This window comes from Pseudophryne corroboree, chromosome 3 (assembly GCF_028390025.1).
Source record: "Pseudophryne corroboree isolate aPseCor3 chromosome 3, aPseCor3.hap2, whole genome shotgun sequence".
NCBI lineage: Eukaryota > Metazoa > Chordata > Amphibia > Anura > Myobatrachidae > Pseudophryne > Pseudophryne corroboree.
The window spans coordinates 47492902-47506920 of record NC_086446.1 but is presented as its reverse complement, the minus strand read 5'-3'; the positions used below and the strand labels follow the sequence as shown (position 1 = coordinate 47506920).

The 14019-nt window shown below is 48.5% G+C and overlaps 1 protein-coding gene across 3 annotated transcripts in view; it reads right to left on the bottom strand.

The window, feature by feature from the left end:
* Nucleotides 1-12979, bottom strand: part of LOC135054680 (oocyte zinc finger protein XlCOF22-like) — a 112694-nt gene extending 99715 nt beyond the window's left edge. Inside the window, exons 1-2 of one of the 3 annotated variants that reach the window (XM_063957936.1) lie at nucleotides 12781-12979; nucleotides 2787-2946 (exon numbers count right to left, since the gene is read on the bottom strand). The gene's annotated coding sequence lies outside the window, so the exon portion shown is untranslated. The other 2 variants (XM_063957937.1, XM_063957935.1) reach the window with 2 other exon arrangements.
* Nucleotides 12980-14019: the final 1040 nt, after the last annotated feature.

Below are 14019 nucleotides of genomic sequence, written 5' to 3'. Positions count from 1 at the left end.
TCACCGGTTTCCAGAATACGCACACAGCTGAAAACCTCTTACGGCAACTGAGGAAGATCATCGCGGAATGGCTTACCCCAATTGGACTCTCCTGTGGATTTGTGGCATCGGACAACGCCAGCAATATTGTGTGTGCATTAAATATGGGCAAATTCCAGCACGTCCCATGTTTTGCACATACCTTGAATTTGGTGGTGCAGAATTTTTTAAAAAACGACAGGGGCGTGCAAGAGATGCTGTCGGTGGCCAGAAGAATTGCGGGACACTTTCGGCGTACAGGCACCACGTACAGAAGACTGGAGCACCACCAAAAACTACTGAACCTGCCCTGCCATCATCTGAAGCAAGAAGTGGTAACGAGGTGGAATTCAACCCTCTATATGCTTCAGAGGTTGGAGGAGCAGCAAAAGGCCATTCAAGCCTATACAATTGAGCACGATATAGGAGGTGGAATGCACCTGTCTCAAGCGCAGTGGAGAATGATTTCAACGTTGTGCAAGGTTCTGATGCCCTTTGAACTTGCCACACGTGAAGTCAGTTCAGACACTGCCAGCCTGAGTCAGGTCATTCACCTCATCAGGCTTTTGCAGAAGAAGCTGGAGACATTGAAGGAGGAGCTAACACGGAGCGATTCCGCTAGGCATGTGGGACTTGTGGATGGAGCCCTTAATTCGCTTAACAAGGATTCACGGGTGGTCAATCTGTTGAAATCAGAGCACTACATTTTGGCCACCATGCTCGATCCTAGATTTAAAGCCTACCTTGGATCTCTCTTTCCGGCAGACACAAGTCTGCTGGGGTTGAAAGACCTGCTGGTGAGAAAATTGTCAAGTCAAGCGGAACGCGACCTGTCAACATCTCCTCCTTCACATTCTCCCGCAACTGGGGGTGCGAGGAAAAGGCTCAGAATTCCGAGCCCACCCGCTGGCGGTGATGCAGGGCAGTCTGGAGCGACTGCTGATGCTGACATCTGGTCCGGACTGAAGGACCTGACAACGATTACGGACATGTCGTCTACTGTCACTGCATATGATTCTCTCAACATTGAAAGAATGGTGGAGGATTATATGAGTGACCGCATCCAAGTAGGCACGTCACACAGTCCGTACTTATACTGGCAGGAAAAAGAGGCAATTTGGAGGCCCTTGCACAAACTGGCTTTATTCTACCTAAGTTGCCCTCCCACAAGTGTGTACTCCGAAAGAGTGTTTAGTGCCGCCGCTCACCTTGTCAGCAATCGGCGTACGAGGTTACATCCAGAAAATGTGGAGAAGATGATGTTCATTAAAATGAATTATAATCAATTCCTCCGCGGAGACATTGACCAGCAGCAATTGCCTCCACAAAGTACACAGGGAGCTGAGATGGTGGATTCCAGTGGGGACGAATTGATAATCTGTGAGGAGGGGGATGTACACGGTGATATATCGGAGGATGATGATGAGGTGGACATCTTGCCTCTGTAGAGCCAGTTTGTGCAAGGAGAGATTAATTGCTTCTTTTTTGGGGGGGTCCAAATCAACCCGTCATATCAGTCACAGTCGTGTGGCAGACCCCGTCACTGAAATGATGGGTTGGTTAAAGTGTGCATGTCCTGTTTTGTTTATACAACATAAGGGTGGGTGGGAGGGCCCAAGGACAATTCCATCTTGCACCTCTTTTTTCTTTTCTTTTTCTTTGCGTCATGTGCTGTTTGGGGAGGGTTTTTTGGAAGGGCCATCCTGCGTGACACTGCAGTGCCACTCCTAGATGGGCCCGGTGTTTGTGTCGGCCACTAGGGTCGCTTATCTTACTCACACAGTCAGCTACCTCATTGCGCCTCTTTTTTTCTTTGCGTCATGTGCTGTTTGGGGAGGGTTTTTTGGAAGGGACATCCTGCGTGACACTGCAGTGCCACTCCTAGATGGGCCCGGTGTTTGTGTCGGCCACTAGGGTCGCTTATCTTACTCACACAGTCAGCTACCTCATTGCGCCTCTTTTTTTCTTTGCGTCATGTGCTGTTTGGGGAGGGTTTTTTGGAAGGGACATCCTGCGTGACACTGCAGTGCCACTCCTAGATGGGCCCGGTGTTTGTGTCGACCACTAGGGTCGCTTATCTTACTCACACAGCTACCTCATTGCGCCTCTTTTTTTCTTTGCGTCATGTGCTGTTTGGGGAGTGTTTTTTGGAAGGGCCATCCTGCGTGACACTGCAGTGCCACTCCTAGATGGGCCCGGTGTTTGTGTCGGCCACTAGGGTCGCTTATCTTACTCACACAGCGACCTCGGTGCAAATTTTAGGACTAAAAATAATATTGTGAGGTGTGAGGTATTCAGAATAGACTGAAAATGAGTGGAAATTATGGTTTTTGAGGTTAATAATACTTTGGGATCAAAATGACCCCCAAATTCTATGATTTAAGCTGTTTTTTAGGGTTTTTTGAAAAAAACACCCGAATCCAAAACACACCCGAATCCGACAAAAAAATTCGGTGAGGTTTTGCCAAAACGCGGTCGAACCCAAAACACGGCCGCGGAACCGAACCCAAAACCAAAACACAAAACCCGAAAAATTTCCGGCGCTCATCTCTAGTATATATGCCTGAGCACCCGCCGTCCTAATAACACAACCTGGGCCTGTTTCTCAGTAACATGCAAACGCAGGTACAGCAGCATGTATTGTCCGTCACCCATAATTTCTCCGCCACATGTCTGATACCGTCTGTCCCAATCACAACCGCTAATACAGGCTGTGGATTCTCAATAAACAACTCAGGCACAGACAATGTATACTTACAGGTACTTACCACAAGCTGGAACTTCTGTCCAGACTGCCTGGTTGTTTTCTGTGTCACCAGTGCTGTATGTTGTTACCCAGACGCAGCAAATATGACTGTGATGCTGCTGGGGCTGTGATCTGATGCAGCCACTTCTGTAATCTCCTCTCACTGCACAGTCCCCTCTCCCCTATATAATAATACCACATATCAGTGTGTGCCGGGAGCTGTGTTATTCCCCTCATATATCACTGTACGGTCCCCTCTCCCCTATATAATAATACCACATATCAGTGTGTGCCGGGAGCTGTATTATTCCCCCTCATATATCACTGTACTGTCCCCTCTCCCCTATATAATAATACCACATATCAGTGTGTGCCGGGAGCTGTGTTATTCCCCCTCATATATCACTGTACGGTCCCCTCTCCCCTATATAATAATAATACCACATATCAGTGTGTGCCGGGGGCTGTGTTATTCCCCCTCATATATCACTGTACGGTCCCCTCTCCCCTATATAATAATAATACCACATATCAGTGTGTGCCGGGGGCTGTGTTATTCCCCCTCATATATCACTGTACGGTCCCCTCTCCCCTATATAATAATAATACCACATATCAGTGTGTGCCGGGGGCTGTGTTATTCCCCCTCATATATCACTGTACGGTCCCCTCTCCCCTATATAATAATAATACCACATATCAGTGTGTGCAGGGGGCTGTGTTATTCCCCTCATATATCACTGTACGGTCCCCTCTCCCCTATATAATAATAATACCACATATCAGTGTGTGCAGGAGCTGTGTTATTCCCCTCATATATCACTGTACGGTCCCCTCTCCCCTATATAATAATACCACATATCAGTGTGTGCCGGGGGCTGTGTTATTCCCCCTCATATATCACTGTACGATCCCCTCTCCCCTATATAATAATAATACCACATATCAGTGTGTGCAGGGAGCTGTGTTATTCCCCCTCATATATCACTGTACGGTCCCCTCTCCCCTATATAATAATAATACCACATAACAGTGTGTGCCGGGAGCTGTGTTATTCCCCCTCATATATCACTGTACGGTCCCCTCTCCCCTATATAATAATAATAATAATAATAATACCACATATCAGTGTGTGCAGGGAGCTGTGTCATTCCCCCTCATATATCACTGTACGGTCCCCTCTCCCCTATATAATAATAATAATACCACATATCAGTGTGTGCCGGGGGCTGTGTTATTCCCCCTCATATATCACTGTACGGTCCCCTCTCCCCTATATAATAATACCACATATCAGTGTGTGCCGGGGGCTGTGTTATTCCCCTCATATATCACTGTACGGTCCCCTCTCCCCTATATAATAATAATACCACATATCAGTGTGTGCCGGGGGCTGTGTTATTCCCCCTCATATATCACTGTACGGTCCCCTCTCCCCTATATAATAATAATACCACATATCAGTGTGTGCCGGGGGCTGTGTTATTCCCCCTCATATATCACTGTACGGTCCCCTCTCCCCTATATAATAATAATACCACATATCAGTGTGTGCCGGGGGCTGTGTTATTCCCCCTCATATATCACTGTACGGTCCCCTCTCCCCTATATAATAATAATACCACATATCAGTGTGTGCAGGGGGCTGTGTTATTCCCCTCATATATCACTGTACGGTCACCTCTCCCCTATATAATAATAATACCACATATCAGTGTGTGCCGGGAGCTGTTATACCCCCTCATATATCACTGTACGGTCCCCTCTCCCCTATATAATAATAATACCACATATCAGTGTGTGCAGGAGCTGTGTTATTCCCCTCATATATCACTGTACGGTCCCCTCTCCCCTATATAATAATACCACATATCAGTGTGTGCCGGGGGCTGTGTTATTCCCCTCATATATCACTGCACAGTCCCCTCTCCCCTATATAATAATAATACCACATATCAGTGTGTGCAGGAGCTGTATTATTCCCCTCATATATCACTGTACGGTCCCCTCTCCCCTATATAATAATACCACATATCAGTGTGTGCCGGGGGCTGTGTTATTCCCCCTCATATATCACTGTACGGTCCCCTCTCCCCTATATAATAATAATACCACATATCAGTGTGTGCAGGGAGCTGTGTTATTCCCCCTCATATATCACTGTACGGTCCCCTCTCCCCTATATAATAATAATACCACATAACAGTGTGTGCCGGGAGCTGTGTTATTCCCCCTCATATATCACTGTACGGTCCCCTCTCCCCTATATAATAATAATAATAATAATACCACATATCAGTGTGTGCAGGGAGCTGTGTCATTCCCCCTCATATATCACTGTACGGTCCCCTCTCCCCTATATAATAATAATAATACCACATATCAGTGTGTGCCGGGGGCTGTTATTCCCCTCATATATCACTGTACGGTCCCCTCTCCCCTATATAATAATACCACATATCAGTGTGTGCCGGGAGCTGTGTTATTCCCCTCATATATCACTGTACGGTCCCCTCTCCCCTATATAATAATAATAATAATAATAATAATACCACATATCAGTGTGTGCCGGGGGCTGTGTTATTCCCCTCATATATCACTGTACGGTCCCCTCTCCCCTATATAATAATACCACATATCAGTGTGTGCCGGGGCTGTGTTATTCCCCTCATATATCACTGTACGGTCCCCTCTCCCCTATATAACATTAATACCACATATCAGTGTGTGCCGGGGGCTGTGTTATTCCCCCTCATATATCACTGTACGGTCCCCTCTCCCCTATATAATAATACCATATATCAGTGTGTGCTGGGAGCTGTGTTATTCCCCCTCATATATCATTGTACGGTCCCCTCTCCCCTATATAATAATACCACATATCAGTGTGTGCCGGGAGCTGTGTTATTCCCCTCATATATCACTGTACGGTCCCCTATCCCGTATATAATAATACCACATATCAGTGTGTGCCGGGGGCTGTGTTATTCCCCTCATATATCACTGTACGGTCCCCTCTCCCATATATAATAATACCACATATCAGTGTGTGCCGGGGGCTGTGTTATTCCCCTCATATATCACTGTACAGTCCCCTTTCCCCTATATAATAATAATACCACATATCAGTGTGTGCTGGGAGCTGTGTTATTCCCCTCATATATCCCTGTACAGTCCCCCCTCCCCTATATAATAATAATACCACATATCAGTGTGCGCCGGGAGAGGTGTTATTCCCTTCATATATCACTGTACAGTCCCCTCTCCCCTATATAATAATAATACCACATATCAGTGTGTGCTGGGAGATGTGTTATTCCCTTCATATATCACTGTACGGTCCCCTCTCCCCTATATAATAATACCACATATCAGTGTGTGCCGGGGGCTGTGTTATTCCCCTCATATATCACTGTACGGTCCCATCTCCCCTATATAATAATAATACCACATATCAGTGTGTGCCGGGAGATGTGTTATTCCCCTCATATATCACTGTACGGTCCCCTCTCCCCTATATAATAATAATACCACATATCAGTGTGTGCCGGGGGCTGTGTTATACCCCTCATATATCACTGTACGGTCCCCTCTCCCCTATATAATAATAATAATAATAATACCACATATCAGTGTGTGTCGGGAGATGTGTTATTCCCCTCATATATCACTGTACGGTCCCCTCTCCCCTATATAATAATAATAATAAGATTTTAAACCTACCGGTAAATCTTTTTCTCGTAGTCCGTAGAGGATGCTGGGGACTCCGTAAGGACCATGGGGTATAGACGGGCTCCGCAGGAGACATGGGCACTATAAAGAACTTTTAGTATGGGTGTGCACTGGCTCCTCCCTCTATGACCCTCCTCCAGACCTCAGTTAGAGAACTGTGCCCAGAGGAGATGGACAATACGAGGAAAGGATTTTGTTAATCTAAGGGCAAGATTCATACCAGGCCACACCAAGCATACCATATAACCTGGAAACATGCAACCAGTTAACAGTATGAACAACAAACAGCATCAGTCAAAGACCGATTCCCACTGTAACATAACCCTTATGTAAGCAAAAACTATATACAAGTCTTGCAGAATAAGTCCGCACTGGGACGGGCGCCCAGCATCCTCTACGGACTACGAGAAAAAGATTTACCGGTAGGTTTAAAATCTTATTTTCTCTTACGTTCTAGAGGATGCTGGGGACTCCGTAAGGACCATGGGGTTTATACCAAAGCTCCAAACCGGGCGGGAGAGTGCGGATGACTCTGTAGCACCGATTGAGCAAACGCGAGGTCCTCATCAGCCAGGGTATCAAACTTGTAGAATTTTGCAAAAGTGTTTGAACCCGACCAAGTAGCTGCTCGGCAAAGCTGTAAGACGGAGACGCCTCGGGCAGCCGCCCAAGAAGAGCCCACCTTCCTAGTAGAATGGGCCTTTACCGAATTTGGTAACGGCAATCCAGCCGTAGAATAAGCCTGCTGGATCGTGTTACAGATCCAGCGAGCAATAGTCTGTTTCGATGCAGGCGCGCCAATCTTATTGGCTGCATACAGGACAAACAGAGCCTCTGTTTTCCTAACCCTAGCCGTCCTGGCTACATAAATCTTTAACGCCCTGACTACATCCAGGGACTTGGAGTCCTCCAAGTCACTCGTAGCTACAGGTACCACGATCGGTTGGTTCATATGAAATAAAGACACCACCTTAGGCAAAAATTGAGGATGAGTCCTCAATTCTGCTCTATCCACATGAAAGATCAAATAGGGGCTCTTGTGAGACAAAGCCGCCAATTCTGACACCCGCATTGCCGAAGCCAAGGCTAGTAACATGACCACCTTCCAGGTGAGAAATTTCAATTCAACCGTTTGAAGGGGTTCAAACCAGTGTGACTTAAGAAACTGTAACACCACATTCAGGTCACATGGTGCCACTGGGGGCACAAAAGGAGGCTGGATGTGCAGCACTCCCTTCACAAAAGTTTCGACTTCTGGGAGAGAAGCCAATTCCTTCTGAAAGAATGTAGATAGGCTCCATTAAGGTAGAGATTTCGGCCCTAACTTCAGGCCCATATCCACTCCTGTCTGTAGGAAGTGGAGAAAACGGCCCAGATGGAAATCTTCCGTAGAAGTATTCTTGGCTTCACACCAAGAGACATACTTCCTCCAGATATGGTGATAATGTTTCGCTGTCACCTCCTTCCTAGCCTTTACTAGAGTAGGTATGACCTCCTCTGGAATACCTTTCCCAGCTAGGATCCGGCGTTCAACCGCCATGCCGTCAAACGCAACCGTGGTAAGTCTTGGAACACGCATGGCCCCTGCTGCAACAGGTCCTCCCTGAGAGGAAGAGGCCAAGGATCTTCTGTGAGCATTTCCTGAAGATCTGAGTACCAGGCCCTTCGAGGCCAATCTGGCACAATGAGTATTGTCTGTACTCTTTTTTGTGTTATGATCCTCAAAATTTTTGAGATGAGAGGAAGAGGAGGAAACACCCATGGTGTTACCAGAGCGTCTACTGCTATTGCCTGAGGGTCCCTTGACCTGGCACAATACCTCCGAAGCTTCTTGTTGAGGCGTGACGCCATCATGTCTATTTGAGGAATTCCCCAGAGACCCGTAATCTCTGCAAAGACTTCTCGATGAAGTCCCCACTCTCCTGGATGGAGATCGTGCCTGCTGAGGAAGTCCGGTTCCCAGTTGTCCACTCCTGGAATTAAGACAGCTGACAGAGCGCTTACGTGATTTTCCGCCCAGCGAAGAATCCTGGTGGCTTCCGCCATCGTGACTCTGCTCCTTGTCCCGCCTTGGCGGTTCACATGAGCCACGGCTGTGACACTGTCTGATTGAATCAGAACCGGTAGGTTGCGAAGAAGACTCTCCGCTTGTCGAAGGCCGTTGTATATGGCCCTTAATTCCAGTACGTTGATGTGCCGTCAAGACTCCTGGCTTGACCATAGTCCCTGAAAATTTCTTCCTTGGGTGACTACTCCCCATCCCCGGAGGCTCGCGTCCGTGGTTACCAGAACCCAGTCCTGAATGCCGAACCTGCGACCCTCTAGAAGGTGAGCACTCTGCAGCCACCACAGGAGAGACACCCTGGCCCTGGGGGACAGTGTTATTTTCTGATGTATTTGTAGATGAGACCCGGACCACTTGTCCAGAAGGTCCCACTGAAACGTCCTCGTATGAAACCTGCCGAATGGAATGGCCTTGTAGGAGGCCACCATTTTCCCCAGAACTCGAGTGCATTGATGAACTGACACTCTTTTTGGCTTTAGCAGGTCTCTGACCATGTTCTGGAGGTCCTGGGCTTTCTCCAACGGGAGAAAAGCCTTCTTTTGTTCCGTGTCCAGTATCATGCCTAGGAACGATAGTCGAGTTGTTGGAACCAATTGCGACTTTGGCAGATTGAGAATCCAACCGTGCTGTTGGAGCACTCTCCGGGAGAGCGACATGTTTTTCAGCAATTGATCTCTTGATCTCGTCTTTATCAGGAGATCGTCCAAGTATGGGATAATTGTGACTCCTTGCTTGCGCAGGATCACCATCATCTCTGCCATCACCTTGGTGAAAATCCACGGGGCCGTGGAAAGCCCAAACGGCAACGTCTGAAACTGGTAATGACAATCCTGTACAATATATATTGGGACATGAAGGTAAGCATCCTTTATGTCCAGTGACACCATAAAATCCCCCCCTTTCAGGATGGATATTACAGCTCGGAGCGATTCCATCTTGAATTTGAATCTTTTCAAGTACAGGTTTAGGGATTTCAGATTTAAAATGGGCCTGACCGAACCATCCGGCTTCGGGACCACAAATAGGGTCGAATAGTACCCGTTCGCCTGTTGGCTCAGGGGAACCTTGATAATTACTCGCTGTTGACACAGCGTTTGAATTGCAGCTAACACTACTTCCCGCTCCGGGGTAGAAGCTGGTAAGGCCGACTTGAAAAATCGTCGCGGGGGCACCTCTTCGAATTCCAGCTTGTAGCCTTGGGAAACGATTTCCATCGCCCACGGATCCACGTCTGACCGAACCCAGACCTGGCTGAATAGTCGAAGGCGTGCCCCCACCGGTGCGGACTCCCACTGGGGAGTCCCAGCGTCATGCGGTGGATTTTGTAGAAGCCGGGGAGGACTTCTGTTCCTGGGAACCAGCCGAAGCAGGTGTTCTTTTTCCTCTACCCTTACCTCTGGCAAGTAAGGAGGAGCCCCGACCTCTTCTGGACTTTTGCGACCGAAAGGGCTGCATCTGATATTGTGGAGTTTTCGTTTGCTGTTGGGGAATAAAAGGTAAAAATGTAGATTTACCCGCGGTGGCTGTGGAAACCAGGTCCACAAGCCCATCCCCGAACAACACATCACCCTTATAGGGTAGAACTTCCATATGCTTTTTTGAATCCGCATCACCCGTCCATTGGCGGGTCCATAAGGATCGTCTCGCTAAAATAGCCATGGCATTGGCTTTGGAACCCAACAATCCAATATCTCTTTGAGCATCTCTCATATATAAGACTGCATCTTTAATATGGGCCAAAGTTAATAAAATAGTATCCCTATCTAGGGTATCAAGGTCAGCTGACAGTGTATCTTGTCAAGCTGCAACTGCGCTACATACCCATGCCGACGCAATTGCCGGTCTGAGCAAGGTACCAGTATGTGTATAGAAAGACTTTAGTGTAGTCTCTTGCCTGCGGTCCGCAGGATCCTTGAGGGCCGCTGTGTCTGGAGACGGCAGCGCCACCTTCTTGGACAGGCGTGTTAAAGCCTTGTCCACTGTGGGAGAGGATTCCCAACGTACCCTGTCCTGTGTAGGGAAGGGGTATGCCATAAGAACCCTTTTGGGAATCTGCAGTCTCTTATCCGAAGATTCCCAAGCTTTTTCAAATAACTCGTTAAGTTCATGTGATGGGGGAAAGTTTATTATCTGCTTCTTTCCCTTAAACATGTGTACCCTCGTGTCGGGAACAGAGGGTTCATCAGTGATATGTAAAACATCCTTTATTGCAATAATCATACACTGAATACTTTTTGTCACCCTAGGGTGCAATCTAGCTTCATCATAGTCGACACTGGAATCAGAGTCCGTGTCTGTATCTGTGTCCACAATTTGTGACAAGGGGCGCTTTTGAGACCCCGACGGGCCCTGTGAGTTGGTCCAATCTGTGGATTGACCCCCTGATGCCACCCTGGACTCTGCTTTGTCCAGTCTCTTATGTAATGATGCTACACTTGCATTCAACATATGCCACAAATCCATCCATTCTGGAGTCGGCACTACCGACGGGGACACACCACTCCTCTGCTCCACCTCCTCCTTGGATGAGCCTTCCGCTTCAGACATGCCGACACCCCACACACACAGGGATATGACTATAAGGGGACAATTCCCCAACCAGGCCCTTTGGAGAGACAGAGAGAGAGTATGCCAGCACACACCCAGCGCCAAACTGACACTGGGAGAAACCCAGATAGCGCTTTTATATATATATATACACTGATTTTCCCACTCACTGCGCCTGAAAATGTGCCCCCTCCTCTTTTTCAGCCCTTTGAGCTCGTTCAGCAGGGAAGAGTCCGGGGAGCCAGCGCTCTCTGCAGCTTCTGTGGAGAAAATGGCGCTGGTTAGTGCTGAGGATCAAGCTCCGCCCCCTCCAGCGGCGGGCTTCGGTCCCGCTTCAATTAATTGAAAAATGGCGGGGGTTCATTTATTTGCTGCCTTCGCAGCCTAATATGTCTGTTTCTGCCAGTAATGAGGTTTGTTGCTGCCCAGGGCGCCCCCCCTGCGCCCTGCACCCATCAGTGCCTGTATTGTGTGTGTACTGTGTGGGAGCAAAGGCGCGCAGCGTTACCGCTGCGCGCTTACCTCAGGAAGATCTGAAGTCTTCTGCCGCCTGAAGTCTTCTTTTCTTCTCATACTCACCCGGCTTCTATCTTCCGGCTCTGCGAGGAGGACGGCGGCGCGGCTCCGGGACGAACTCCAGGGTGAGACCTGTGTTCCGACTCCCTCTGGAGCTAATGGTGTCCAGTAGCCTAAGAAGCAGAGCCTATCATTTAAGTAGGTCTGCTTCTCTCTCCTCAGTCCCACGATGCAGGGAGCCTGTTGCCAGCAGTGCTCCCTGAAAATAAAAAACCTAACAATTCTTTTAAACAGAAAGCTCAGGAGAGCTCCCTGTAATGCACCCTATCTCCTCTGGGCACAAGATCTAACTGAGGTCTGGAGGAGGGGCATAGAGGGAGGAGCCAGTGCACACCCATACTAAAAGTTCTTTATAGTGCCCATGTCTCCTGCGAAGCCCGTCTATACCCCATGGTCCTTACGGAGTCCCCAGCATCCTCTAGGACGTAAGAGAAAATAATAATACCACCACATATCAGTGTGTGCCGGGAGCTGTGTTATTCCCCTCATATATCACTGTACGGTCCCCTCTCCCCTATATAATAATAATACCACCACATATCAGCGTGTGCTGGGGGCTGTGTTATTCCCCCTCATATATCACTGTACGGTCCCTTCTCCCCTATATAATAATAATACCACATATCAGTGTGTGCCGGGAGCTGTGTTATTCCCCTCATATATCACTGTACAGTCCCCTCTCCCCTATATAATAATAACACATATCAGTGTGTGCCGGGAGCTGTGTTATTCCCCCTCATATATCACTGTACGGTCCCCTCTCCCCTATATAATAATACCACATATCAGTGTGTGCCGGGAGCTGTGTTATTCTTATTCCCCCCTCATATATCACTGTACGGTCACCTCTCCCCTATATTATAATAATACCACATATCAGTGTGTGCCGGGAGCTGTTATTCCCCCTCATATTTCACTGTAGGGTCCCCTCTCCCCTATATAATAACATACCTCCCAACATGACCCTCTCCAGGAGGTACACAATGCTCTGCTTCTGGACTTTTCTCTTTATGTATGATTGCCATCACTTGTTTTGAACAGGTGAATGGATAAGAAGAAAGGTGTTATACCACATATCATAGTACATAGCAGTTACCTCAAGACGACTCTGGATGTTAGTATATATAATGTCGACGAAGTCTGTAGCCCAGCCCACTCCGGAAGTGTCGCCGTCTATAATACTACACATATATCTATCTAAGACTATAACAAAATGGCCGCTATATTATCTAACTCTAGTGATGAAACACATGAGAAAGAGTGGGAGGAGCCGGAGAGAAAGCCGTGAGATGCGATTGGCTGATGTGGGGTGAGCGGGAGGAGACAGCAGCGGGGTGGGCGTGTCAGTAGGATAATAGGCGGTAGAGCAGCAGGGACAGTAACCATGGCTACAGAGACGCTGAGGAGGCCCCGCCCCTCCCCATAGTAACACTGGCTGTCATGTGACTAATGAGGGATATATAATAATCTCCTGACTGTATTAGTAACAGGTACTAATGTGCTGCTCTGTCCCCAATATGTCACCCCCCGGGCAGTGTCCTGTGTTATTATATATCAGCTATGGCTTATACTGCAGCCTGTGGTGTCACCTCACTGTACCGCAGGGGGAGAAGCCTGTGGTGTCACTTTACTGTACCACAGGGGGAGCGACCTGTGGTGTCACCTTACTGTAGCACAGGGGGAGCAGCCTGTGGTGTCACCTCACTGTACCGCAGGGGGAGTGGCCTGTGGTGTAACCTGACTAACGCAGGGGAAGCGGCCTATGGTGTCACCTTACTCTACCAGAGGGGGAGCGGCCTGTGGTGTCACCTTACTGTACTGCAGGGGGAGTGGCCTGTGTTGTCACCTTACTGTACCGTAGGGGAAGCGGACTGTGGTGTCACCTTACTGTACCGCAGGGGGTGCAGCCTGTGGTGTCACCTTACTGTACCCCAGGGAGAGCGGCCTGTTGTGTCACCTTACTGTACTGCAGGGGGAGCAGCCAGTGGCGTCACCTGACTGTACTGCAGGGGGAGCAGCCTGTGGTGTCACCTTACTGTACCACAGGGGGAGAGTCTTGTGGTGTAACATTACTGTACTGCAGGGAGAGTGGAATGTGGTGTCACCTTACTGTACCGCAGGGGGAGCGGCCTGTGGTGTCACCTTACTCTACCACAGGGGGAGCGGCCTGTGGTGTCACCTTACTGCACTGCAGGGGGAGTGGCCTGTTGTCACCTTACTATACCGTAGGGGGAGCGGACTGTGGTGTCACCTTACTGTACCGCAGGGAGAGCAGCCTGTTGTGTCACCTTACTGTACTGCAGGGGGAGCGGCCTGTGGCGTCACCTGACTGTAC